Genomic DNA, 25644 nt, shown 5'->3' with positions numbered 1-25644 from the left:
ATATGCTAGGGAGCTTAAATGGGCAAAATCCAAATTATGAACTATCTCTATAACCCACAACAACTTTCTGGTCTTCCGCACAGGAGAATACTAACCATATCAAGCTTTACTAGCTTATCTTGACTATGCTCTGCCTCAACCAAAAAGTCAGCTGCTAGACAGCTGTGAAAGATCATGCTCATTTTTTTCCTTGACATTGAATTTGAAGGGTGAGTCCAAAGGCCTAACAGATCCATTCCATTGCCAAGGGTTTTGGTTGTTTCTTTTTTTGCCAGTTGACATAAGTACACATTGGATCTTCAGAAATTTCTCATTACCATGATGTCAGTCAGCCAAAATATAATCTGCTCAGCAGCAGAACTGTCACACACTTGCTCCATTTCTACGCCAGATGGATGGGTTCACAATAAATTCTCATCTTGGGCCCCGGACTGGAAATATCACATAAAAATTAACTTTTTAAAAGTTTCTGTTTTATGAGGTACTTCATCCTGGTGAGTTTCTAATTATCTTCCATCCAGAACAGAATTGCTTGTATTCACATTGTGTCCTTCCCCTCCCTATCCATGCAAAACAGCAGCTTGTCTCCCACTGCAAGCACTCAGCTATAAGCCTGCATTTTGTTTGCTCTCTACATTCATCTGGCCATTTCAGAAACAATTTGCTTTTCCCAAGAATACTTTTCTTTACTTACATCCAGGCTTGTTCCCAACTTTTATTGTTTAAATCTTCAGCTTTAACTACATTGCAGCTGATGATTTTGACTTTCTCATAACGACTTTGGATGAAACTCCCAAAAATGAGTCATCTGAACCAGATTTGCCCTTGCTAATTTACTGGCTGCTGTACAGAGCTGGTTGACGAAACCTGATTCATATATTAATTAGAGGCAAAGTAAAAACTTAAGGATTTCTGGAAACAGGGATTTTATTTTACATCAAAGAATCTTCACACAGGTAACCAAAGTCTTATTTAGGTTAAATCAGTTCTTCTTATATTGCCAATTCAAAATTCATACTGATAAGTGTACCCAGTTAAAAGTGTAATGCTCTCATTCAGTTCACTTTGATACACCAGGGAACCAGCAGCAAACTACATGCACACGGCTGTGTCAGGGACTGCAGTGCTTAAGCAATGAGATAGGAGATAATATAAGACTAATATAATTTAAAATAAAAATGATCCTATTAGAAGCGTGATGGGATCTCAGCACCCCTGGAAATGAGGATATATATTTACATAGAGCAATGATATGGTCCTGGCTGCTATGTTATACATCTTAATTAGATTACCTATTGCAAGAAGAATATTGAAAATGTTCCGCCAAAGAATGACAAAGTGGCTGGCAAGCAGGGTAAGCGAGTTCAGGCACTGATTTACATGAGAGGTGGATTTGGAGTTTTTTAATCTTTAGCCACGTGTGTTTTTATCAATGAATCTTTCTCCAGGTATTACCCTGTATTTGTCATGCTGCTAATGAGCACTGGGGATGTGTATCACAAACACCACTCTCTTCCACATCAAGCTCTTCAGTGTTGCACTGTGGAAGCATATCTCACACAACTAAAGGATACTATTTTCCTCAAAAATCCTGAAGGAAAAGTAGGCCTAGACAAAACATCTGATCTTTTTATAACTGTGGAATTTCTAGATGAGGGAAAAGAGCTTTGGCTGTGCACACAGACTAAGTCCATTTATGTCTGAAACCATGTTTTCCTCAGAATGAAATTAATTAGGCCTCAAGCTTTTGTTTAATGCCTACATGAACGTTTCAAATATAAATATTTTCAATTAAAATCTTTTATTTAAAATCTCAAATGTAACTGATACTTAAGAAAGCAGTTGGACAAACTTGCACATAAATAAATTAAGATCACAAAATCAGAAAGGAAGCAGAAAAAATATCATTTTAAGATATAATTTCTCAAACACAAAACCTGACCTTACACATACTTATTTTAACTTAGTAGTTAAAATGAGCAGTTAACTGAGCAGTTAAAAACACTGTAATACAGCCTTCTTCACAAAGAAAAAACAATCATAGGGACTTCATAGGTGAGTACTTAACAGTCCTTGTCTCGGAGACACGTACGCAGAAAAACTTTGATATCTGCCATGCACACAAATGTCATTATTTTTCTCCTCAACAATAGTTCACCTAATCAGGAGCAAGCTGAACAATCTTTTTTTCAAGTTACTGTAAATAGAGGGGTCAGGGAGAAGGGCATAATTTTCTTTAAGCGCCTCCTTCCCTCCTTAACCTTGCCCCAGGCTGTTGGGAGGTTTACAGGAGTTCTGGTTCTCCTCACACTCGACACAAGGAGTCAGATGCTCCCACTGCACATCTTATTATTACTCAGACTTGATTTTGCTGCAGCCGCACAGTTAAAATCAGGGAGATAAGATGGAAAATAATTGAGAGTACGACAGCTGCAGCCTCTGACAGGGTACTCAAATTTCTGGTAAGTCCGTCCCAGGGAAGACATTTTCCAGTCACTTGACGATAACTACTACAAATGTGACGCTACCAATTTCTCCATTTGGAAGTCAATTTTTAACCTTTTGCTTAAAAGAGTTCTACACAGTTAGAGTCTTGGTCTGATGAAGCGGACAGGAAAGGTGGACCAGTCTGCGAGAAAACAGCATGTGAGCTCTGGGAGTTAATTTAAGGGCATACATTCCAGGGAATGGCTTTAGGTAGAGTCCCAGCCCAAACAGAGAAACCATCAGAGTGTGGGAAAGGAGAATGCTCTCTTCTAAAGCTGACAAGTCCAATTTTTATACCTAAAGATGAGTTTATTTTTTTGCCATGAATTGAATTGTGCTGGCTCTTGTTAATCTATCTGCAACAGAACTTGAGGGACTTTTTACTGAAATAGCAGTCATTTGCCTTTGCTGTGAGAAAGTGAGAGGAACTGGCAAATGAGGGAGGAGGTCTTGTATTTTCAAGCTTTAACTTTGATTTAACAGTGCAGGATGAACTCTGCACCTTCAAGTTTGGCCTTCATGAACGGAGTCAATAAACTTCTCCTACACCACTTTTACTCTCATTCCTTTAGCACTAGTAAGAGAATTAATAGTTCTAAACTCTAAAGTGAATGTTTGGCTCCTGTAAACACTCTTTTTAAAGGACATGATGTTAGTCATGCTGTGTTGCACTCCAATGATTTCACAGTAAATATCCTTGGAGGCCAGTCTGAGAAACATTTGCCCATTGTGTAAGTCAGGAATTTGAGCCATTCACCAACTTTTGCTTCTACACAGTTATTCTGTGATAAGGAAAAACTTAGAGATATAGTAGGAGAGACTATTCTGCTAGTCAACTCAAAATGTAAAACTCTCTATTTGAAAGGTTTTTTGTACTGACACTCTGCTCTAAAAACTTATTCTACTCAGAAAATTCTCATCACAATAAATATAGTAAAGCGTATCCTGAAGGGCTGAACTTATATACAAATATAGACATAAAAATTAAATCAATGTGGAAATCCTGACATCTGCTTATTTATTTTAACCAGATTGATATAAGAAATTATCACTGTGACAGAGAAGGTAATCTTACTACGAAAAAATGCAAAACTTCAAAAATATATTTAGAAGCTGTTTAGACTTCATTTCCAACAGGTATGAACTAATCTTGTGAAAATATACTGACCCTGCTTACACCTTATATCTCAGAAGGAAGACTATTAACTTATCTGAACTTCTTTGCACTGTGGGTCATCATTCAAAGTAGTAATTTAATTCTGGCTTTATTGGTTAATTTTATTATTACTTTTAGGAAAAAGATGAGCTTGGTTTGGCTCAAAAAATTACCCTGAAATTTTATCTGGTTCTAATTTCGATTGTTAAATGTTGTAAAGTAAATATATTTTTATCACTACATTTGGCAGTGCAAAGAATTCCCAGATAAAGCTGAAAGGAATCAGAGTAAAGAGATCAGTTTGGAATGTAGCAGCTTAGTCTTAAGAGTATTTATATGGACTGGATGTTTAATATTACATTTTATGGTTAGTCAGTTGTAGTATGGGCAATGCAGTGAAAACCTTTTCTGATAGCTGATAGTAGTCTACGCATAGGGTGATTCAACAAACAAATTCAAATAGTTTTGTTCTTATTGGCTTTTTTGTTAAGAGCATGGGAAGTGGTGAACCCTGTTGATTCCAACAAATGCAGTGGGCCTCTACCAAACCTGTAACATCCATGACCTGAGTCTTGCTAGAATGTTTTTTAAATAAATGCACACTGCTTAAAGTCAAATGCCTAATAAAACGAAAACTTCTCAGCCACATAAAGGCCATGTCTAAAGTGAAGTACCAAGACAAAGCTCACAATTTCTTGGCCTTGGTTTGTCAATCCTATGCCAACTACCTATTCAGCAACTGTCCTATCTCTCTAGGAGATATCCATATAGATAGTTCAGAAATCTTAGCTATTTTTCCCCAGTTTTTCACTGTAAGGTTTATGGATAAACACAATGGCAATATGAAGCATACAAAATAACAGTTTACCTTGATGGTCAGCCACAGACTTCAGAATCTTCTGGAAGACACTGTGGCAGTGCTAAAGATCAGCCTGCCTTGGCAGCAAATCAGTGCATTTTTGCAAAATTAATAAAGACATCTGAAACTTTTTTCAGCATTTCTTTTCCTTCCCCCACTCTGAAATAATATCACTTTCATTCTTTGCATCTAAAAGACAGTGCTGGTTTACTTATGCACATAATTCAAAAGATCGGTGAAAAAAATATCCTGTATACTACCTAGAATGACCACAAAACAAATCTAAGCCACGTAATAGACAAGGAGTTGTAAGGAATGTAGCTGTGTGACCTCTGGAGCTCTTTTTAGAGAAGACCTGCTATGTTCACTGAGTTTTCGTCTGACTGTGTCCGGGGTCTGCTTGAGGGCAAGTTACAGCAGTGAGGCTTCACTAGTGGTGTTCAGATGTTAGCACAGAATTTCTGTATCTGATGCTGGAGTTTTATTAAATTTAACATTCATATAATCTTGTTCAGCTGGTACCACCCTTTCCACGGCATGAGTTTACAATGCAATTCACTAGGGAAAAAATAGCTAAGAACAAAACTTCTCAATTTACCTTAATACAAATTTTATCATTCAAAAATGACCAGTGCCCTTCCAAACCTGTCACTCACCAAACCTAAGAACCACAGGTGTGCATGCAACTCTCCTCCAGGAAAAGGAGAAGAAAAGAAGTAAAACGTCTGCAAAAGGAAAGGCAAGGGGAAGGAAAAAAAAAAAAAGGCATTGTTTTAATTTTTAAAGTGTTTAGACTGAAAGACTGACCTGCAGGTGTGTGATATTCTACCTTCTGGGATATTGGTTCCCTGATCTCTCAGGCTGGGGATTTGCTGGAGTGCTCCATAGCTCCTATGCAGCTTGCAGACCACCTCACCTTGAGGCTCTTTCCAGTGCATGACTCAGCCCCTGGCTTTTATGAAACCAGATTCCTCTGAGACTGGAAGGGCTCCCTGATTCTCCACATTGGGGATACATATTTGAATGTCTGCATGCCCAGCAGTCTCCCAGTTATCTGTGGGCAAAGGAATTTGACTTCCAATTAGCTGAATAGAAGTGAATGACAGCTTCAAGCATGGAGCTCCATAAACTTAGAGCTACAAGAGGAGAATGTATTGTTATCTACAGTAAATCAAAGTACACCTGCAAATATCTGTGCTCATTAGTACTTATACTGTGGGGAAGGAAGTACAGCTCCTCCTCAGAAATTTCTAAACAGAAACCAAAAGCAGTGTTTACCAGTCTCCTATTCAGGAACCATTCGTCACCCATGCAGTATCAGATATGTGACAGGCAAGATGATTGGAAATGTGTTCTTTTAGAGACAACAGACTCACATGTGCGAACTAGCAAGCAAGCAAAAGAAATGGAGATAAATGAATTGTGTTATTTAGTCTGATTTTTTGAAACTTTTGTAAAGGCTTAAAAAATTTTTTATCTGTTCAGTTCAAGAAAACTATACACTAATTTAATTAAGGAAATGGTAAGCAGTCCAGAAGGAGGTTCAAACCCTGATTCTATTTAAAGTCTGAATATGTGAATTAGATCTGCATGCGCAGTAAAGGCATAATTTAGGTATATCTGCATATGTAGATTGTCTGAATGGAGTTCTTAAGCACTGATGTAGTGTCAAATTCTAAAAATCATAGACTGTTTGTGTTAATATGTTTTAATATTTAAGTCTATGTGCATTTGATGCTGCAGATTGAGAAGCAAGATATGGGTAAAGTCCCTCCTGCCAGAAACAGAAAACAATGTATGTGGCATTATAAAAACAGAATGAGGAAGTACAATGGCTGGGCAATAGCCTTAGAAATCGAAGTTAGATTAAGTATTAACTGAATCATGTCCTTTTATTCATTCAGTTCAAATGATACAGTCAGTCCTGTGTAAGGCTGAGAAGACTTGATCTTTGTCCTGAAGACCTTGCCATGTAACCAAATGGACCAAGGGAAGCATAAAGGCATATCTATCAGAGTAAAAATAATCCTAGCAGGTTTTAAACTCCTTTGATTTCTTTTTTTATTATTATTTTCCCAGAACACTGGTCTGGTGTTTGGGGGCTAGAAGCAACTTTCTGAAGGAAAACAACTTCAAGGAAGTTCCTTCTTGACCGGTGCTATCATGTCAAGAAAAAGGAAAGAAAATAGGAGAGAAAAACTTCTATTATGTTTGGGCAGTAGCCCAGGAATATGTGGAGGAGGACTCTCATCCCAGAATACACTTCAGGCACAGCCCCTAAATCTCAGTAAATTGTATCTGGGTTCTTATTTTTCTCAGTTGTAAAATAGGCTTAATTTTAAGGCATGACAAAAGCTCGTTCATCATCTGCCAAAAAGCACTTAGTTATTGCATGGCAATAAGAGGGTATGTGCAGTTATTGGGATGGATGATTTTATTAGTGTGCATTTTTGGCATTTTGTACAGACATAAAGCTTCAGCAGAAGCTGGAGCAAGCAATTTTTTCCCATCTAATCAAGAGAATGGCTATGGTTCATTCCCAGGGTCCTGAGGATCACACATCTGTAAAGGATACCACCATTCTCCAGACTCTTCTTCTCAGTACAGATCTTCGGTTTAACTTCTCTTCAACACCTACTGTAACAGCACTTTTCTTAGAGACCAGCCTTGAGGGAAAACATGTGTGTGAGATGATGATTTCCCATATATATATATGGGAGAAATTCTGATTCATATATTGCTTTGTATTTGCATTTATTAGGTAGAAAAAAATTCTTTGAATTGGTGACTTTATTTCAACAAAGTTCAGCACAGTGGAAGTATTTAATGTAATATTTTCTATGCAAATCTTTTTCAGACCATCATTTGTGGTGCATAGGGCCACAAATATCAAAACAATCCCTTCCACCCCCAAGACTGATGAATCTCAGCTAGCTCTCCTAAAACCTATGAGCTCTTTTAAGATTATTAGTGTTTTACTAATTACTTATCTCTCAGAAATGCACAGGACTTCTTGTTTGCTCTCTGAACAAATCCAGATACATTGGTTTGTCAGAAGTAAAATCTTAGGAGACAGCATAAGCCAAACACCTTTACTTTGGGGAAAAATTTTAATATAATACTCCCTTTTTCTAACAGCTTGGCATTCTATTTATTCAGAGGCCTTGAAAAAATACACACAAATCTTTCAAAAAATTATCACCTACTAATATCTCAAATCAAAAATTTTACTGTGGTACATTCTGGGAATTATGCCAGCAAATGAAGTCTTTACTTGATTCACCACTTTTTTACTCTACCACTTAAGTGCCACTTAAATAGTTGTTGAAAATTGTAAGTTTATTGTACATATGCATATCCACTGCTCTTAGCTATCACTATCCACAGGTTATGGATGTCACCACTGAGCCAGTCCAGTCTCCATGGTTTGTTTGTCTTCCTCTGTGGCCACGACATTAAAGGAGAAAATTTATTCTGATCCCTGATGATTCAGCTACTTCAGGTCTAATTGTCTGCAATCTCACCCTTTGCAAGTGATTTTTTCTTGCCCATCTGAATCTTGTATGAATGCAAGGGAGTCCCACAAATTTACTTGAATGAAATTTTCAAAGCAGCCATCAGATAAGAGGTATGAGCAGGGACCATTCTCACTTTCAAATGGAAGTGTGGTCCAGCCCAGGAGGTTTCACTTTGAATGCTGGGCTGTGGATGCCCTCTTTAGAAGTCCAACCTTACTACAGCTGTTTATTGAGGTAGACTGTAAGGGCAAGATTATTCTTTCCCAACAGAGGTGTCTACAAGTCAGATGCCTTCATCTAAGCTAGTGTGCTAGACTCCCGTTGTATTCAACATCAAGAAATCAGCCCAAAGAAGTGATTGTTCTACTGTAGTCAGCATTAGTGTGGCCTCAGTCTGAGTACTTTCAGCTACTGAGTGCAGTTTTCCACTTGACAACATAAGGATTATGTTTCCAAAGGAGACAAAAAGGGTGAAAGAACTAGAGGGCATGACTTATGAGGAATGTCTGAGGACATTGGGTTTGTTCAGCTTAGAGAAGACTAAAGGGTGACCTCATTGTTGTCTACAACTTCCTCATGAGGGCAAATGGAGAGGGATGTGCTTATCTCTACTCTCTGGTGACCGGTGATGGGACTCAAGGGAATGTCTTGAAGCTGCTCCAGGAGAAGTTCAGACTGGATGTTCTTCACTGAAAGGGTGTTCAAGCACTGGAAGAGGCTGCCCAGGGAGCTTGTTAGTGTTTGGACAGCACTCTTATATCTAAGCTTTAACTTTTAGGTTGTCCTCTGTGGAATCAGAAATTGGACTGAACCATTTTTATGAGTCCCTTCCAAGTCAGGATATTCCATGATTTTATAATTCTATGGCTGTCACTTTCAATGTATAGTCAACTTAGCCTAAAGCAGATGGTTAAAACAGGTCATGCTTGTGTCAAAGAATTGCTTCTTTCTCTGCACCATATAGCAAAAGGGAGGTATTGTACACATCTGCCTTGTGAAGTCTTCAATTATAATTAGAAATTCATAGATACTTATGGCTAGTGCAGGAGATTTGATTTCTTCCTTCAGTTCTCAGACTTTTTCTTTTTTCTTTTGGAAGTCCTCTTTTACCTACTACTCATCTTGACAATGGTTAGACAACGGTTAGCTCTGCTGATTGACAGGATTTTCCATTTTTGTAAAACATGCTTCAGCAGAATTCCAAGGAGAGGCTTTGTGAACAACTCAAAATTTGTTCAGATTAGGGACTCACATGTTAATCTGGATGATGACATAAGTTATAGTTAATTTCTGACCTTGTGTCTGAGTTATCAAGAATAAAGCCTATCTCATATAAAGGACGGAAATCAAGATTCAAGAATTTAGAAAAGAGTATTTTGGATGAGAGAATATGACTAGTATTGTCTAAAATGTATTCAGAATTATATCTAAAATTAAATTCTAACTTCTTGTTCACCTATACTCCTATTCATGTCTGGACTGCTATCTGAAAGATTGGATTTCAGATATTCTTAGATTAAAAGACATAAATTCAGTTTTGTTTCTTGTTTCATTTCTCTAATTTCATAGGCTGCAGCATTATCTGTTGTGTGAACAAGTTTACATTTTAGAAAAAGAAATGCTTCCCATATCCTTCAAATCATCCTCAGCCTTTTTCAAAAAGTATTTTATATTTCATGCCAAATAACTACGATGGTGACAGAGCCCTGGAGCAGGTCTCCCAGACAGGTTGTGGAGTCTTCTCCTCTGGAGGCATTCAAAAGCCATCTGAGCAACATGCTCTAGGGGACCCTGCTTGATCAGGGAAGTTGACCTTGATGACTTCAATTGTCCCTTTCAACCTTTCATATTTTGTGATTCTGTGATGGAATACAACTTCAAACACAATTTTGATAGCTCACATTTTAATTCACAACCCAACAACTATCTAATAAATTATGTTTAATGTTTAGGCATCTTTAATGATTTTGCGCTGTATCAATTTTTTATTCAATGTTTTCAATTGTAAGTCTTTCACAGAAACTCTTTCATCATTTGGAGGGACTTAAAAAGGTGACCTTTCCCTGGTCTTCTTGTCTGCCTTAACAGAGTTTTAGACTTAATTACTCTAAAGACCATTTTGGAAAATGAGGATTGTTAAAGGGGAAATATGAAAGCCTGAGAGAACTTGTGGAAAATGGTTTTGCTCTTGCTATCATCCCAGTGCAGTATACTTCTATCAGAAGGGGTGGTTATGTCTCTGCATCACTCCTGCATTCTGCAGTCATGGCACAGATTATACAACACTGCACTTTGAACAGGGAAACACGATTTCCTTCTTATACCATTTACCTCTTTCATTGTTCAATTGTAATGAAAGTAAGTTCCCAGTTTCAAAGTGTATAATTCACCCTTAATAGATTACATGGGTCGAAATCTGATACGCAACATGCTGCCCAGGGAAGAGACATGCTTTGCTTTGTATGAGATGTAGGTCTGTACAAAAGCAAACCAGGTATTTTTGTTTTCATACTTTCTGTTTCTCTCTACCAAAAAAACACAAACAAACAAAAAACCCAAACAAAAAACAACTCACATCTTTTTTCAGCATCAGAGTGCATGAACGAAGGGGAAATCCTTGTGCAAATGCTGAGAGGTTTATGCTAGGGACAGTAGTTTAAAAAAAAAAAACCAGTAAGTTACATGCAAATTTGTTCCCATTAGAACTGACATAAACCCCAGAATTTTAGTGTATATATGGTTTTAAATATGATCCTTTAGCACCTGACCAATGTAGTGACCGTATGATAACTATTTTACTGCTTATGGAGATTTGAAATGCACACAACACAAGTTTATGCACTGTTGGATCTTTTCCCTCTTACACTTTAAGGACTGGTTCAATATTTAATTGAGAAAACACTGTTATTTTAAAGACTGTTGCATGATAAAGAAAAATTTAACAAGGAGCCAGTCAAATTAGATGCTCAGATATCAGCTCTTTCTGACTTCAGAGATGGTTCATCATGTTCACCCCTTCCCAGGACAGGGCTCCTCTTGCATGTCTCCAGTTACTTCTCTACAAAGCTCTCAAGCATTTGCTTATTCCTTTGCTGAATCTGGGTCCTAGTCTAATCCCACCATATTCCCAGGGTTGGGAGTATTTAATTAGTACACTGAATTTAATATTTTTGCATGCAAAACCAGATCTTTGCAGGTACTTTTGTACCTCTGCAAATTCACTTTGGAACAGGGAAATTATTTCCAGGAGATTTTTTCCTTGAAATAATTCTTTCTAATAGCTAATGGCCTGAAGAATATGTAAATCAGCAACATCATCCACCCTGCTCTCTGACAATTCTTTCTGTTACTCGATACCTCTAGTTCTTGCTGAAGGAATCTTTCCTCTGAGTTCTTCTCTCACTGATTCTTCTTCTCTTTGTCTGTCATTCTCTGCTCTGTAACTCCTTTCTTGGGTCTTGGCCAGCTTGCTCCCCTATTATATTCTACTTTCTCTTTCATCCTCATCCCAGATTGAATCTGACTCTGTGACTGCAAATCCACCGACAGCTATTAAATATACAGCAATGCAAATCAAATCCCATGAGGAAAGCCCAGCTAATTATGTGCCGACTCCCTTGCTGGTACCAAGACTCAGTTTCTCTCATCAATCATCCCCAGGACTCTACTGACTATCAGAGCCTGTTTTGTGTAGTGACTCTCTTCCATGCCCTCTTTGCACACTCTTCCTTTAACCTCTTAGTAATTTGCTGAAATCTTCCTTTTGAACATTGGAAGATTCATGGATCCACTATTATCTTGAGCCGGGATGCAGGAGTTCAGCTTGATTTACCTTCAACCTTCCCCGGCCTGTTTTAAATCTACTGATGCATTCTGCATTCTCTGTAGTTTCTCACTTTGCTGTTAAATCTTCCAGCGGTTTGGAGACTCTCCCTTGTATTCAAATGCTGTGAGCTTTCTTCTACATTTCAGGGCATTTGGTAAGTTTATTGTTTTGCCTCATTTCTTCTGATTTCAGCTAAAATGTTGTTTCATTCTGTTTCTTTTTCTCTTTCTTGCCATCAGTCCAGGCTCCAAAGGACAGAAGATTGTTCCTCTTGCATAACAAGTGGTCAGACCCACCTAGAGCCACAGATGTGAACCGGAAGGGTTCAGGTTTTTTTAAGCCAAGTCAAAGGGAGCTCTTGGCAAATTTCCCCAAAGGCGGCAGTATTCTAAAGCGAGGATCTGCAGCTCTGGGGCAGGCTGTCAGGTGCCTGTCAGTTCTCACCCAGGCAGATGTGCAGCCCTGGGTGATCCAAGAAGGCTGTTGCAGGACTAGTGATAGTGGGATTTCAGTTCCTGCAGATCCAGGTTGGGCACACATTACCATGCTGTTATAAACCAGTTTAGAAGCTCTACGCTTTACCGGGTGTTACACTTTCATTTCTGGTTTCAAGAGATGTTGCCTACGCAAATTCTTTCAAAGTCTTTTGATTCTTTGGTATCTTGAGTTCATGTCCAGAGAAAAACTACACATTTTTCTGTAAGAGGTTTCTTTTAATTTGGTGAGAAAATAGATGTTTTGGCAAAAAGGGTTTAACAGAAATAACACACAACTTCAGAAAAACATTACAAGAGGTTACTGAAACAAGAAAGCATTGCTATAGTAAGGGAACCTTTGTTACACCCAGCAAACACAAACTTAAGTGAAATACCAGTAACTAAAGTGAAATACAGACAAGTTGCCCACAGGAGTAAAGGAAGAGAGATTAAGAGAAGAAAGAATAAAGAGAGGAACATAGTCACCACTATGAAGGTCACATCTTGACAGGTCAGGAGGGCAGAGGCCAAAGGGGATGGAGATCTCGTGAGTGTCTATTCATAGACTCTGGTTATTGTAAGCCACTCCCTCTAGGAGGAACCTTTGGCTCACTGCCACTCACTGTCCCCCCAGCCAAAGTGAGGGGTGCCACAGCCAATTAGAGGCTCCAGGGGGTGCAGTGTGGGCAGGCCACGAGGTGGACCTTATTGACAGCTTAGTTGCATGGCTTTCCCTGCCATGTGCCCTGCGTGGTTGCACCATGTTGGCTCCGGGCCTAAGTCTAGACCTTCCACCCCCTACCCCCACACACACAGACAGTGTTGTTTATTCGACCCATCAGTCAAATAATTCAGTGGGATATGAATCCGGTCTCTGACACATGCGCAGGTGCTCTGCTCCAGACCTGCTGCAGGAGCACTGGCGATCTCTGCAGCTTCATGGGGGTTTTCTGAGCTACTCACCAAAGTGTAACAGATAGGGTCCTGCATCCAGTTTTCCTCAGCCCCAGATTTTGCCTGTTCCCCTTGCAGCAGTAGAAATAAAATGGACAGTTTCAACAATGGCATGGTATGGAAAGAATTACCAGGGACTGAAATACCATTTTCACTGATTTAAGAATAGCTTAGTCCAAGAAGTTTTAATTCCCTGGGAAGCTGGAAAGTTGGTTTTTGGTTTCCATTGTAAGCAAAATACTATTATACAAAACTTGTACACAACATGACTCACTTTTTGAGTGACTTTTAATTGTCACTTCAGGTGTCAGTTGATGCATTTCTACTGTGCCTATTAGTGTAGAGTTATTACATTTTAATTCCAACAGTTCATGAAGAACATTTTCTGTTATCTTTTCTACGATTTTTTTTTGCCTTCTTACAATGCAACAGGCAGATATTGTGGCATTGATGGGGCATTTATAGATGGCTGATGAATTCTGCCTGATATTATTATACAGTTCCTAATATACAAATTTCGTTAATGATGATAAGAGTGTACAGCTTTCAGCAAATTCTTTGTCACACAAAGGGATAACAATTAGGTCATTAAATCCTGAAAGATGACAATAAAAGCAAACAAAAATATGGAAGAAAATATGCCTCCTGCTGAATTTTCTCTCATTAGTCATTAGAGATGACAGGAGTTTGTATAAATGCAGTTGCTACCTTTAAGCTCCTATCAACCTCAAAGAAGATCAGGTCTGAGCAGGGAAGAGTTTGAGCATAATCCACACAGAAATGGGTGAGCACTTCTGTGGCAGACGTTTGAGTTTAGTTGTGCTGAAGTTTAGCAGATCGACAAGAAAACAAACTATAAGCAGTAATATTTATCCCTGTGTATGCTGATCCTGGACAATCCTAGAAGATTTCCCCTTCATCTATTTAATGGTATGCAAAAATGAGAGACTTGAGACATGAATATTAGGTTCAGAATCTATTATTTTTGCTTAAATCTGTATAAATTGAATGTGTCTGCAGCTGCCAAGGTTGGGTTGCAGTGTATTAGCAAGACATACTCAACCAGTAGAATGAGTATATAAAAATCCAGAACAGGATACAAGAAGCACTGAAACTGTATTTGGTAAAAAGACTTGCCTTTCTTTTAAGATCACTTCTTCTTATTTTCTGCTTTAGGTTGGAAATAAGAACCATTCATTGCTGAAAAAAATCTTGACAGTTAATTTTAATACACTGTAATAAATGTATATTTTCTTAATACATAAGTGCATTTCTCGGGATTAAAAGCTCTTATTTCCCAGTGACTACATTCTACCTCTGTATTATATGAGGCTAAATTACACAATGAGCTGAGTTACACTAATCTTAATCAGTAAAGCACAAATAAAACTAATGTTAAGGTTTGATGCTTGCACCACTAAAGTAAACAAAAAGCACAGAGCGAAAGACAATTGTGCAATAAGGCAAAGGAAAAAGAAGACAAGAATGCAACACACAGGGATTATTCAAAAGTCGAACTAAGAGAAACATTAAATAACCTATGATTTCTTACTATCTCTCCCCATCCCTTCATCTTCTTATAAAAACTAGGAATACAACAGGATGCATCTTTCCTCACACCTGGTAGAAGCTCAGTTCTTTCTTCTTTATTCTTGTGAAAATATTGAAGAACTAAGGAGAGAGATAAAGGAAAACAACAGTACTCCAAGCATTTACAACTTTTGTCATAAGAAGAGAAGAAAGCAACAGCGTAATAGTGTGTATCTAAAATAGACATTAAACTTTCTTCCTTTGCTACACTTCTGGTGGTCTGAAGAAAGTTCTTGGGGCCCAGTGTTGAGGTTCTCGGGGAACTGAAAACCCAGAGCCATTTCATTTGATAAAAGCCTGAAAACTCCAGCCTTATACGACTTTGTGTGCTGTTTGAACATTCACTGCTGGGATTTCTTCTTCGTTCTCATTTCACATGTGTACATCACGAAAAAATAGAAAAATAGGATATCGTTAGTTTTGGCATCACTGGAAGAGAGTTTTATTAGGGCTGCATTGCTTGCAAAATCCTGCCAAAAGCCACAGGGTAACTTACTAAAGAAAATAACTCCTTTTAGATAATTAGCATGGGCCCACGGAAGCCAACAGAGAGACTGCTACTGACTGCAGCTACAAAAAAACTTTGGATAATTGTGGAAATTAATTAATCTCTGTTTGGCCTTGTCCATTTCTCATGCCCAGGCGTAACTTCCCTTTGGTTTACAAGTCAGCCCTGGAAAGTTCATGTCCCATCATTGTTTTGGAAAGATTTCGATTTGCTGTGGAGTATTTAAGAATTCTGTGTCCTTAGCAAAGTCCTTTACAAATGACAGAGTCGCAGAGTCGCGCTTCTTCAAAAGTCGTTTGTACACAAAGTGAATCAGGATCATACATATAATCACACATCTAATCTCCATGAGCTTTTCTCATAGCAATGTACTAAATGACTACTATGAACATGGCCTAGGCTTTTTTTAAATAAAGCTTAAAAATCTGAGACCAAAATATCTACCAAACAGTTTCTACTATTCCTATATTTATCAGCTTTGAACACAGTTGATAAAGGTGGCTCTTGAAATAGAAGAGGAAAAAAAAGAAAGCCCTACATCAAGGTTATCAAAATGGTCCTTTTCAGGTTGTTTACACATTTTCACCTAGGAAGTCAGTGGCCTTTATGGTTTAAAGCCATGATCTTCCTAATATCTTACAAATAGTCAACCTAGGAGGAAAAATCTATCTAAGAAAATTCTTGTGGAATTTAGATAAATATTAAAAAATAGCAAATGAAAGCATTAAGCTTATATGTCATAGTAAATGCAAACTGGGAATATACATTTCTGTCAGCAATTATTGAAGTATTCAGTATTCCTCAAAAGAAATCCGCTACACTGTTAGAGAGACTAAATAACATTTCAAAGTCGTTTTAATTAGATTTTGTACTTAACCTCTTCTGTGACCAGTTCTTTGTAAATCCCCTTTATTTCCTGCTACCATGCTGTGATACTGCTTGCTTATGAATGAGAGACTAAGTAAAACAGCTGTGCTGAATATATGAGTAATTAGGGAATAGTTTGCTATAAATTATGAATTTGTTAGAGGAAAGCAGTCTATACCTGTTCCAGGGTTTGAGTCAAGTATTTAAAACCTCCCGTTTTACCAGGTTCTGCAACTTCACTGACTCTCAGCCTGTAGAAAAAACATGGCTGATACAAGGGTGGGGTATTTTCAAAAACGTTCGCTTACATAATCTTTGTTCCTGGATCAATGCTTTTTTTAAGAAGGCTTGTTTCACAAAGTTTTTGTGCTTACATCTGAATTTTGCTCTGTATCTATTTCATCAAGAAGTTGCTGAATAACTCTCCACTAGTACAGAAACAGAGCGCTGTATTAGAGTTCTGCTTAGCTTCTTGCCTCAAGCCCTGGTGCTGTTTTCATGTGAAACCCAGATGCACAAAATTTCCTATTTTCTTCGCTACTCTCATTTGCATTCAAAGCAAACCCAGCATTCATCCCCACAACCCACAGCTTTCCCTGTGCTCTGCCAGTCTGGGCAATCAGGAAAGCATAATCACAGATACACTGAGGTACAATACAGTTGGTAAAATATGTATGTACTATCTACTGTAAAATTTTCAGCTATTATATTACTCATGAACTCCCCTAATTTTTGCTTCTTCTAGACAAACCTATTGATTCCTACAAGTATGAGGGCTTTCATTTCTTATTTAGTTAGTTATTTATTAGAGGAACCTTGTGAATTTAATCATTCCAACTGGATGACAGCTAAAAACTCTAATTTTGAAATTTGATAGTAGCTCAGCATGAAGTTTTTCTGAAAAATTGCCTTAGTCCATGCTCACCTCATCAGCTTTCATCAGTGATGGGAACAATAAGATTCACAATGCACCCAAAGGCTAGGAGACAAGAACTACCAAAATGGACAATGCCTCACAGCAAACACTCCATGAGCAGCTCCCTCTTAAAGACCTTCAGCTTCATGAGCCTGCATCATCAGGAGTGAGCTACTTCACTTTCAAGTGAAGTGATTTTTGGATTCTTAAATTAAAATCCAATGTCCACCTTTGGCTTGAGAGAAGCCAAAGCTATCAATAGCAGGCAGAGTCTAACAGTCACAACACCTCAATTTACCAAACAGGCTACAATATTCCAAATTATTCTGCGTATAATGCTGAATGTAGAGTGCCTACAACCAAAACCTGCAATGAAAACTCTGTGGAGAATTGTATGTGGCAGAACAGCAGTCGCTTTGGAGCAGAAGCTTACCAACACTGGATGAAGGTGTTGCAGTTCATACCTGGGCTTTCTGTAGTACCCTAGTGATCCCAGTACAGTGGTGACTGCAGTCATTCAGGAGTAGTGCTGATTTACCTTCCTCTCCTGCTAATGTTACCTCTGCATTGTTTAGATTTGAATTCTGATTCAATTCAGCTGACTCTACCCAAGAAGGAGTAGTTTGTCTTTCTTTGATTCTATGATGATGGAGATACAGAAGCCGATGATACCAGCAAAATGAATCCACTGCAAACTGGGTCTTCTCTAACCTGCTGGCAGGACCATGGCAAAGCAGGCCATACAAAAAAAAAAAATAGAAAAATAAAGAGCCATGGGTATACTTGCTTGAAATATCTGAAATTTTTTTTTAGTTCAGTTCAACATATCAAAACAAACTCCCAACATTTCCTTCTGTCATTACTGACACTGGAAAAGAAGAAAGTACATACTTTTGAAAATATGCTCACGGATACGGATCTGTTACGACTGAAATGGGTGTAAAGTCACAATTATTGAACAAGTATCCTCAATCAATCCAAAGCTATATCTTAGGATACAATGTGGCTGAACCATTCAGTTTTGTTTAGTTTGGTTGGAAAGAGCCTCTAGGCTATGTCTATTTTAGTAAATTAAACATTCTAGTGAATTAATAGCTTTAGAAGATCTTCTTAAGAACTCAAACACAACAGGAGACGTGAATAAAAAGGTTACAGGAGCGATTCCGGTCTGGACCAAAGACCATTTCCTCAGACAACTCCCTGGCATCTCTTGGGGAAATTTGTAGGTTACAGGCACTTTGTGGTAGGCAGATGCATAAGACTGGCCTATTTGGATGATGAGAGAGTTTAATAGCATGGACACAGTCTACTCTGTGCTAGTTGGCTTCATGGGCAGACCATTGTGGGCAGGTTTCATTCCCTATGATAAGTCTTAGAATTTGTTGGTCTTGCAAACATCTGAGTTATTCACGTGGTGAAGATCTGACAGGTGTCCGCTGTCTCCAAAAGGTCCATGCCAAGTGACAGGTCAGATCTCTCCTCTTATGCTCTCTCCACCTGTGCCAGCAAGAGTGCCAAGCACAGACCTGTGCATTTCTCCACAGAAAATCCAAGCTGTTCTTTGCCTCCTCATTTTATACCCAGGAGTGGATTCCAACTTCTGACAGTTCAGGAGCCCATTTGCACCTTCACAAGCCCATAAGTGAAAAACATGATATGTTTTTTTCTATGTCTTGTTTACTCAAAAGGTGTTTTCTGCTACCACTTAGTGAAGTTTTCAAGGTGTCTGGGTGCTTGAGCTGCCCTCTACCTGCAGTAGAAAGATCCCCAGAAGTTCTTCCTTCCCACAGTTGCTCAGCTGTTCCTGGCTTAGCTCCTGTAGGTCCCGTTTCAAGTCAGTTCTTTCCCAGCTACTGTTTCCTGGGCTCCCTGTGGCTGCAGCAGCTGTTCACTTCTCTTGGTCTCCCTTTTCTGGGAGAGGTTTGTCCTTCTCACCAGCTGCCCTCTCCCGCCCCCTGAGCCATTCAAGTCCCAGCCCCACTCCCTTATCTCTTCCTGATTCCTTCTGCAACCACTTTTTAAGCCCTGCTGCCTTCCCTCCACAGCCAGCCAGGAGGGTGCTGGCTCTGCCTTTGCAGCTCACTCACCACCCTTGGAACACCACCATCTCCCTTCCTGTGCAGAGAAGGATCCCTGTCATAGTCCTGTGTGGTCTTGCCCAACATTACACACTTGTCCAGGGCATTTTTTTCAACAGAAAGTCCAACTGAGAGAAGGACAGCTATGTGAGAAATGTTGAAAAACAGTTCATCTCTTTTGCACAAAAATTTCAGTTTAAAATGCAGATTTGCTGGTCTAAAACCTCTCTGGTAAGCAATACATCTGCTCTGCTACTCTGCAATACTCTGCTCTGCTAAGCAATACATCCTTTTAGGCTAGCAGTATTCTGCATACCATCAGACAGCTGAAGTCTGTGATTATGCTTATTTTTATAACTTTTAATAATTATAGTATAATTAACACAGATTCCGTGAAGCTGTTGTGTTGCAATAAGATACTTCCTGTCAACTCAGTCAAAAAAATGCAGTGAACTTAGTTTTTGAGTGCAGCTACAAAGTAAATACATAGAGAATATCCCATGAAGTTGTTTTAGAAAAACAAAAATATGTTATCTAAGAAATTTATTGCATATAGTTATTTTAGGACAGAGTTATGGTTTTATCTGAAACAAATCAAACAACTCTTTTTAACATAGCATGCTTAATTTGATTTTACTTTAACTTATTTCTTTCATTTTAAGTATTTGTTTATTTCAAACTTTGCCCCATTTTAGATCATTTTTTGCTGTAGTGAATTGTAACTTTAATAAATGCATCATCTTAATGATCAACTAATCTTTCTACAAAGGCACTGTATCAGGTTTCATAATACTGTCTTCCAATGTGAGAAAAAACAAATGCATGCAGATCTGAAGTAAATATTGATTTGTTAAATCATGTTTGCTAAACTCTGGATAAAAAAAAAAAAGAGTGTTTTAGTCTTAAGAATGTTGGCAATAAGGAACATTTACATTCCCTTCACAGGTAAATTTTTAGAAGACGTACAACTTCCTGCTAAGGGTCATTTATAATTGAGGGATTCCTGAAATTAAACAGTTAGATGCAATAACATTTGTTCAAAGTTGAGAAAGAAATGGCAACTTGCCACATTCTTAAGATCATGTAATTGAGTGAAATCTGGAATTTAATACCTCAGCAGATGACAAGTTCAAGGATGACCCTGTTTTACAAAAGCCCAGTTGGAACGCATAAAGCCATCTGATTTTGAGTTTTCATGTGAAACATTTTAGAGCAGCAGGATTAATGAATGTATGAGAATGTGTCCTTGGATTAGAATGCATTCCTTTAGAATGAGAATAAGAAATATGAGAAATATTAAAAAGAAAACAAATGCAGCATTGTTAATTTCTTGCTATGTGACTGAAACACTTGTAACTAAGTGTCTATAGTATGACTTCAGTAGTGGCTCATTTTCTCACAATGCACCTGCGTGTCCTGGAAACAGTTGTAAACAGTACATGATTCTGCTAAGAGACAGAGCCCATAAACTGCCATTAAACTCTGCTTAGTCTTCTTTAAGTGCTGGTAGATTCTTCTTCTGGAACTAACAAGATAATAAATATAACCCTTCTCACATTTCTAGTTTAGACCACAGCATTTTCTATCTAAGAACAGACTTTTGTAAGGAGATGAAAAATATCGTTTTAAGGCTTGTGGGATAGTCATGAAACCCCATATTTGGTGAACAAAATAAAGTAGAACTTCAGGTTAAAAGAACACTAGGATCACAGGTGCCACACAGATCTTTATCTCCACCTGACGTTCCTTAGTTTAGTTAATATAAGAATATCTGATAAGCACTGGGGTTGGTGAAAAATATTTTAGAACACTGCTCTATTTATAAAGGAAAAAGAAAAAGAAAAAGAAAAAGAAAAAGAAAAAGAAAAAGAAAAAGAAAAAGAAAAAGAAAAAGAAAAAGCTAAGGCAAAGTTTTCTGAATTGTGAACTTATTTTAAGTTCACAGTTTGCTTCAAAGTGTCCCAGCTGTTCTATTAGATAATTCCTTGGCTAAAGATCACTCTGTTAATAAGAATGAAAATGTTCACACTCTCTAATGACAAAGCATAACTACTGAAGAAAGTGAGTTATTGCAAACATTCAAGATGCCCATGAAGCTAACTTTTTCCCATTACTCTATCTGTATCCTGAGCCAGAAAACAAACCATAACATGCTGCTGGGTTCAGTATTTTAGCAATTTATGTAAAAAAGAGGGCAGTGTTCAAAGTAACAGCAAAAAATCTTCCTCTGATTCTAGAAAATAATTGTTCTTTATAGAGTTGTGGTCTGGATACTACATTTCTTTAAAACTGGCAGGATGTATTTACTGCCTTTTGTAATTGCCATAGGTCTATGCCTTCTGGAGTTTTCCCACTAAAACAAAGTTCATTAAAATATTCTGTCAAAGGGGAAACATCCCTGGTCTCAAAATTCATTTCTTTGGAGACTCTAAAAGCACCTACACAGTGGAAAGAACAGGACGCATCACTGGCGGTCCATGACAAAAACACAGGTGGGTGTGTTGATAAACATGTTCAAGCTGCAGCTGCTGCTGGTTCTGATGGGAAAAATGCTCTTCTGGGGATTAGGAATATACTGTAATCATGCCAGCCAAAACATGCATGACAGTTGAAAAGGAAAAGAGAGCAGCTATATAAACGGCCATGGTGGTAACCCAAGTGATTTCTTTTAAATTTGCAAACAAAACACCTTCTTTTAGCCTCTGCCTCTGTTTCCTAATGCCAATGTGTTCATAAGGACATGAAGAACAATTATATTATAATGCAAAATGCTTTTTTACTAACTTGCTGGAAAAATTATTTTAGCCCTACTGGGATTTAATTCATAAAATAACCTGAACTCCTGCAGAGCAGAAAACACGTACCCCTTTTTCCATTAGACCTCTCAGGGAATAAGCGGTACTCATCCTGAGAAAGGATGCCAGAGTCTATTCTGAGACATTTAGAGATGAAACATGCATTCCTTATTCTTTTACCACTGAAGACATTTCATACCACATATGATATGCATGGCTGACATAGAGTAATACTATATCTACATTTTTCAGGCAGACAGAGTAGTTGATGTGTCCTTTTCCAGGGCAGATGTTTTCCAGATATGCTACTGTCACTCATTAAGATAGTAAGTAAGACTTGTATGAGTTATGGTATGGTAAATACTATATATGCCAGCTCATCCGTAAAATACTATGGATTTCCCAGATAATTCTCCCTCTGGTTGGCTTTAATCATTTCAATATGACTAGTTTCCCTATGAACTCAGGACAACTTTTATATACACCAGTGGCATTATAAGCACTATGTGAGAAACAAACTGACTGTACTTTTTATAGATTTTTCAAATAAATGTATTTATTCTATCATAGCCCTTCACCTATGTCAGAGGAAATGGAGAAAGCTGCAATATTTTCAGACCTTAATTGCATTATCAGCGGGGCTGGAATGGTGTAATTACATACAATTACATTGTACAATCTAACACAGTGTGCTTTCCTTTGATGTCTTTACCACAGTCATGACTGCAGAACCACGTTACGAGCTTTTTTATTATTATTATTTGATTTAATTTTGGGAATGTTAACTCTTCTTCTGGATTGATTCTCCCATATGCTAGTCTGGTGCAAATATGTTTCTATTGCATAGAAATATAAAATTGCTGTTCGTTATGGTGGTTCTGTTGTACCAATTGAGGCAAAAATCAAATTTCCAAACCACATTGTTGCATTTACAACCTCTGTGCTGCATCTAGAGTGCAAAGAGAGGAAAGTAGTCAGCACCCCTGAGCCTAAGGTAGCCTTGGAAGAGCTGGAACACAACATAGTTCTGTAACCTAAATTCTGAGACTGCAGAACAGGACAATGTGTGGCTGTTGTTGGATTAATTTAACCTCTTTTTTGTACTTTTTTCCAGAGTGACGCTAAAGGATTCAGTCTGTATCATGGCTGGATCTAGCACAGAACATTAAAACTGCAAGTGCCTAACAACTTCTCATGGATAAAGACACATGGAGTTATGTCCTGCACCCAGGTTGAATGTATTCACTTTCATCAGACCTGGAGAGCTGGAACTTGGGCCAATTTCAAGGAGTGTCTTAAGCCATTCTGCAGTGCAGGACTGTGACTCAGAAGCTGAATTGCCAGCATTCCCCTGTAAAGTTGGGAGAGGCAGCTAAAGAATAACTCCTTCCCTCCTTCTTCCCTCCCTTTATTCCTGTAGAAGATAACCAGTGTCTCAGGAGGCTGCCTGACTTGGCTTCTCTCTCTTGATATTTTCCTCTTGCCAGAACTGGTGAGTCTTTTTCTAAAATGGCTGTTACCCTGTTGAAGGGAAGGGTGATCCTTTGTCAGGCTCTTTCTAGGTTAGATCACATTCAGTCAGAGTTTAGTGCATGAAATATGGGATGCTATCCATCTCTCCTGAAAGTTAGGTGTCTCTAGTGTAGTCATCTCTACAGTCACCCACTATATCTATGTATTCATTACCAGTTCTTTGTAGAGTCAATGAAGACAAGTACAGCCCTTGAAGTGTCGGTTAGCTTGCCTATTTCAATTGTTTGTTTTAGGAGGAAAGAAGTAATCTAAATGCAAGGCAAGGTTTATTATGCCCTAGAAAAAGTTGAAAACAATATAACCTATCTCCTAACTCAGTGTTTCTCCCTTAAATGACTTCTGTTCTTCAGAAGTCTTGAATTTGTTCCTTCTTCCAATGATTTTTACTCTTCTACTTCCTGAACTTCTGCCTGCATCTGATACTACCAGCCCTCCTAAAAAAATCTGCTTGAGCTCTCCTACTTTACAGCAATTTCTCCCAACTGCTCACCTATTCACTATTTCTGTCTCCTTCTTTCCCCATGTCCCAGACATCTGTTTGTTCACCAAGTCTTACAGCTGCATTTGAACACACTTTCAGATGGGCTTGGTGCTCCTGCAGTGTCAACAGTTAAAAAAAACCAAAATCTCCTCATCTCCAAATGTTAGATTGGATTCCTTATAGTGACATGAAGTACCCCAGCGACTTTGATTAGTTTCTGGAATTCCTCCTCCATTGAAGCCTGGGTTGCTTGATTCAGGTCTGAGGCACACTTCATTGTTCTTTTTCAAGCTAAAATGAATGTTCTAGACATGATCATGGACTCTTTGCACATTAGCTAAAACACCTCTGCTAATCCAATCAAATCTGGCTTTCCCAGTTTTGTCTCGCTCTTGCTGAATACCTGTTCTTTGACAAACAGAAAGAAAAAATGATCAAAATATTCAAGAACCATTTATTAACCGTTACTAATAAATATATTTGTGTTCACTTGCTAGCTATGTCTTTAAGCTAATTAGGCAACTTGGGCTTCATTTTATACTTAGTGTATTGCTCACTTCATGAGAGGCAACAGGTCCTGCCCCAGAGTCTCAGGGCAGCAGAGGCTTACCCTCCCTAAATCCTGACAGGGAATGAAATATATTAGTGCCCTTTTGGGGGGGTTTTGAGTGTTTTTTTGGTGGGTTTTGTTTTTTTTTTCCCCCATCAGAAGAAATTATTAGCCCTTGTTATCCTGAATCAAAGATTTGGGCAGTCTTTACCTTGCTGTGCATCAATAAAATGCAAAATTTTGTATGTGATAATCCTGATATTACACTCTTTTTTAGAAATACACTTTCATACACTGTAACAGAAAAAATACTGAGCTAGAACCACTTCCTCCAGTTACTGGGTTGAACCCAGGAGGGTACTCATATGGTCTGGCCATATGCAAGACTTCAAGTAGCATCAGAGGAAAAAGATTGAAAAACTGCTGATTGGAGTTGTTGCTATAATATTTGTGAGTTCCTGGACAATCAGATAACATGTTTTTTGCAGCACTTGATGACTTGACGCTGTTCAGGGGGATCACTAGATCTACTTGTGAAAAGGAGCTTAGTTTGTTAGCAAACAACACAAGATCTTTGTGAGAAACCATGTTTGTGATTGGTATGAACTCACATACTTCCTCTCAGCCATGGGCAGGTGAATCCTCACAAAAAATGTGTGATACAGGTAAGGCTTTGAAATTTGCAGCACAACTTATCTCGAAGTTTCAGAAAATCACTTTCCAATGCAACAGCTCAGAGTGAGGTGCCCCAGTCAGCTGGAGTCCATGGAGTCTTTGCAGGACACTTTTTAACGTAGTCATCATATACTGTATTGTGGGTGAATTTTGTTATTAAGCTGTTCTTACTCCTGAGATCTCGCTCCATGAATTAATTTATGGAATTTCTGCTCTAACTTTTACTGCACAGAAGCTCCAATAATAAAGGTTTCTGTACAACACCAAATGTTCAAACTGATTGCAGCTCTTTTAATTTGCCAATATATGTGTCTAATTTTCTAGGGATGCTGTACCTCACAAACTAAAATAACTTTGTTTGCATGTGTATGTATT

At 38.2% G+C, this 25644-nt stretch overlaps 1 long non-coding RNA gene across 3 annotated transcripts in view; it reads left to right on the top strand.

The window, feature by feature from the left end:
* Positions 1-25386, top strand: part of LOC114000345 — a 47373-nt gene extending 21987 nt beyond the window's left edge. Inside the window, exons 3-6 of one of the 3 annotated variants that reach the window (XR_005562987.1) lie at positions 3519-3624; positions 21564-21727; positions 22283-22356; positions 23145-25386. This is a non-coding gene — a long non-coding RNA (uncharacterized LOC114000345). The remainder of the gene's footprint in view (positions 1-3518; positions 3625-21563; positions 21728-22282; positions 22357-23144) is intronic. The other 2 variants (XR_003545186.2, XR_005562988.1) reach the window with 2 other exon arrangements.
* Positions 25387-25644: the final 258 nt, after the last annotated feature.

The sequence above is a fragment of the Pipra filicauda genome, unplaced genomic scaffold (assembly GCF_003945595.2).
Source record: "Pipra filicauda isolate LSUMZ 115617 unplaced genomic scaffold, ASM394559v2 scaffold177_size2800117_pilon, whole genome shotgun sequence".
In the NCBI taxonomy this organism is placed as follows: domain Eukaryota; kingdom Metazoa; phylum Chordata; class Aves; order Passeriformes; family Pipridae; genus Pipra; species Pipra filicauda.
Note: the sequence above shows the minus strand (reverse complement) of the source record. Positions and strands in the feature narration are given on the sequence as shown.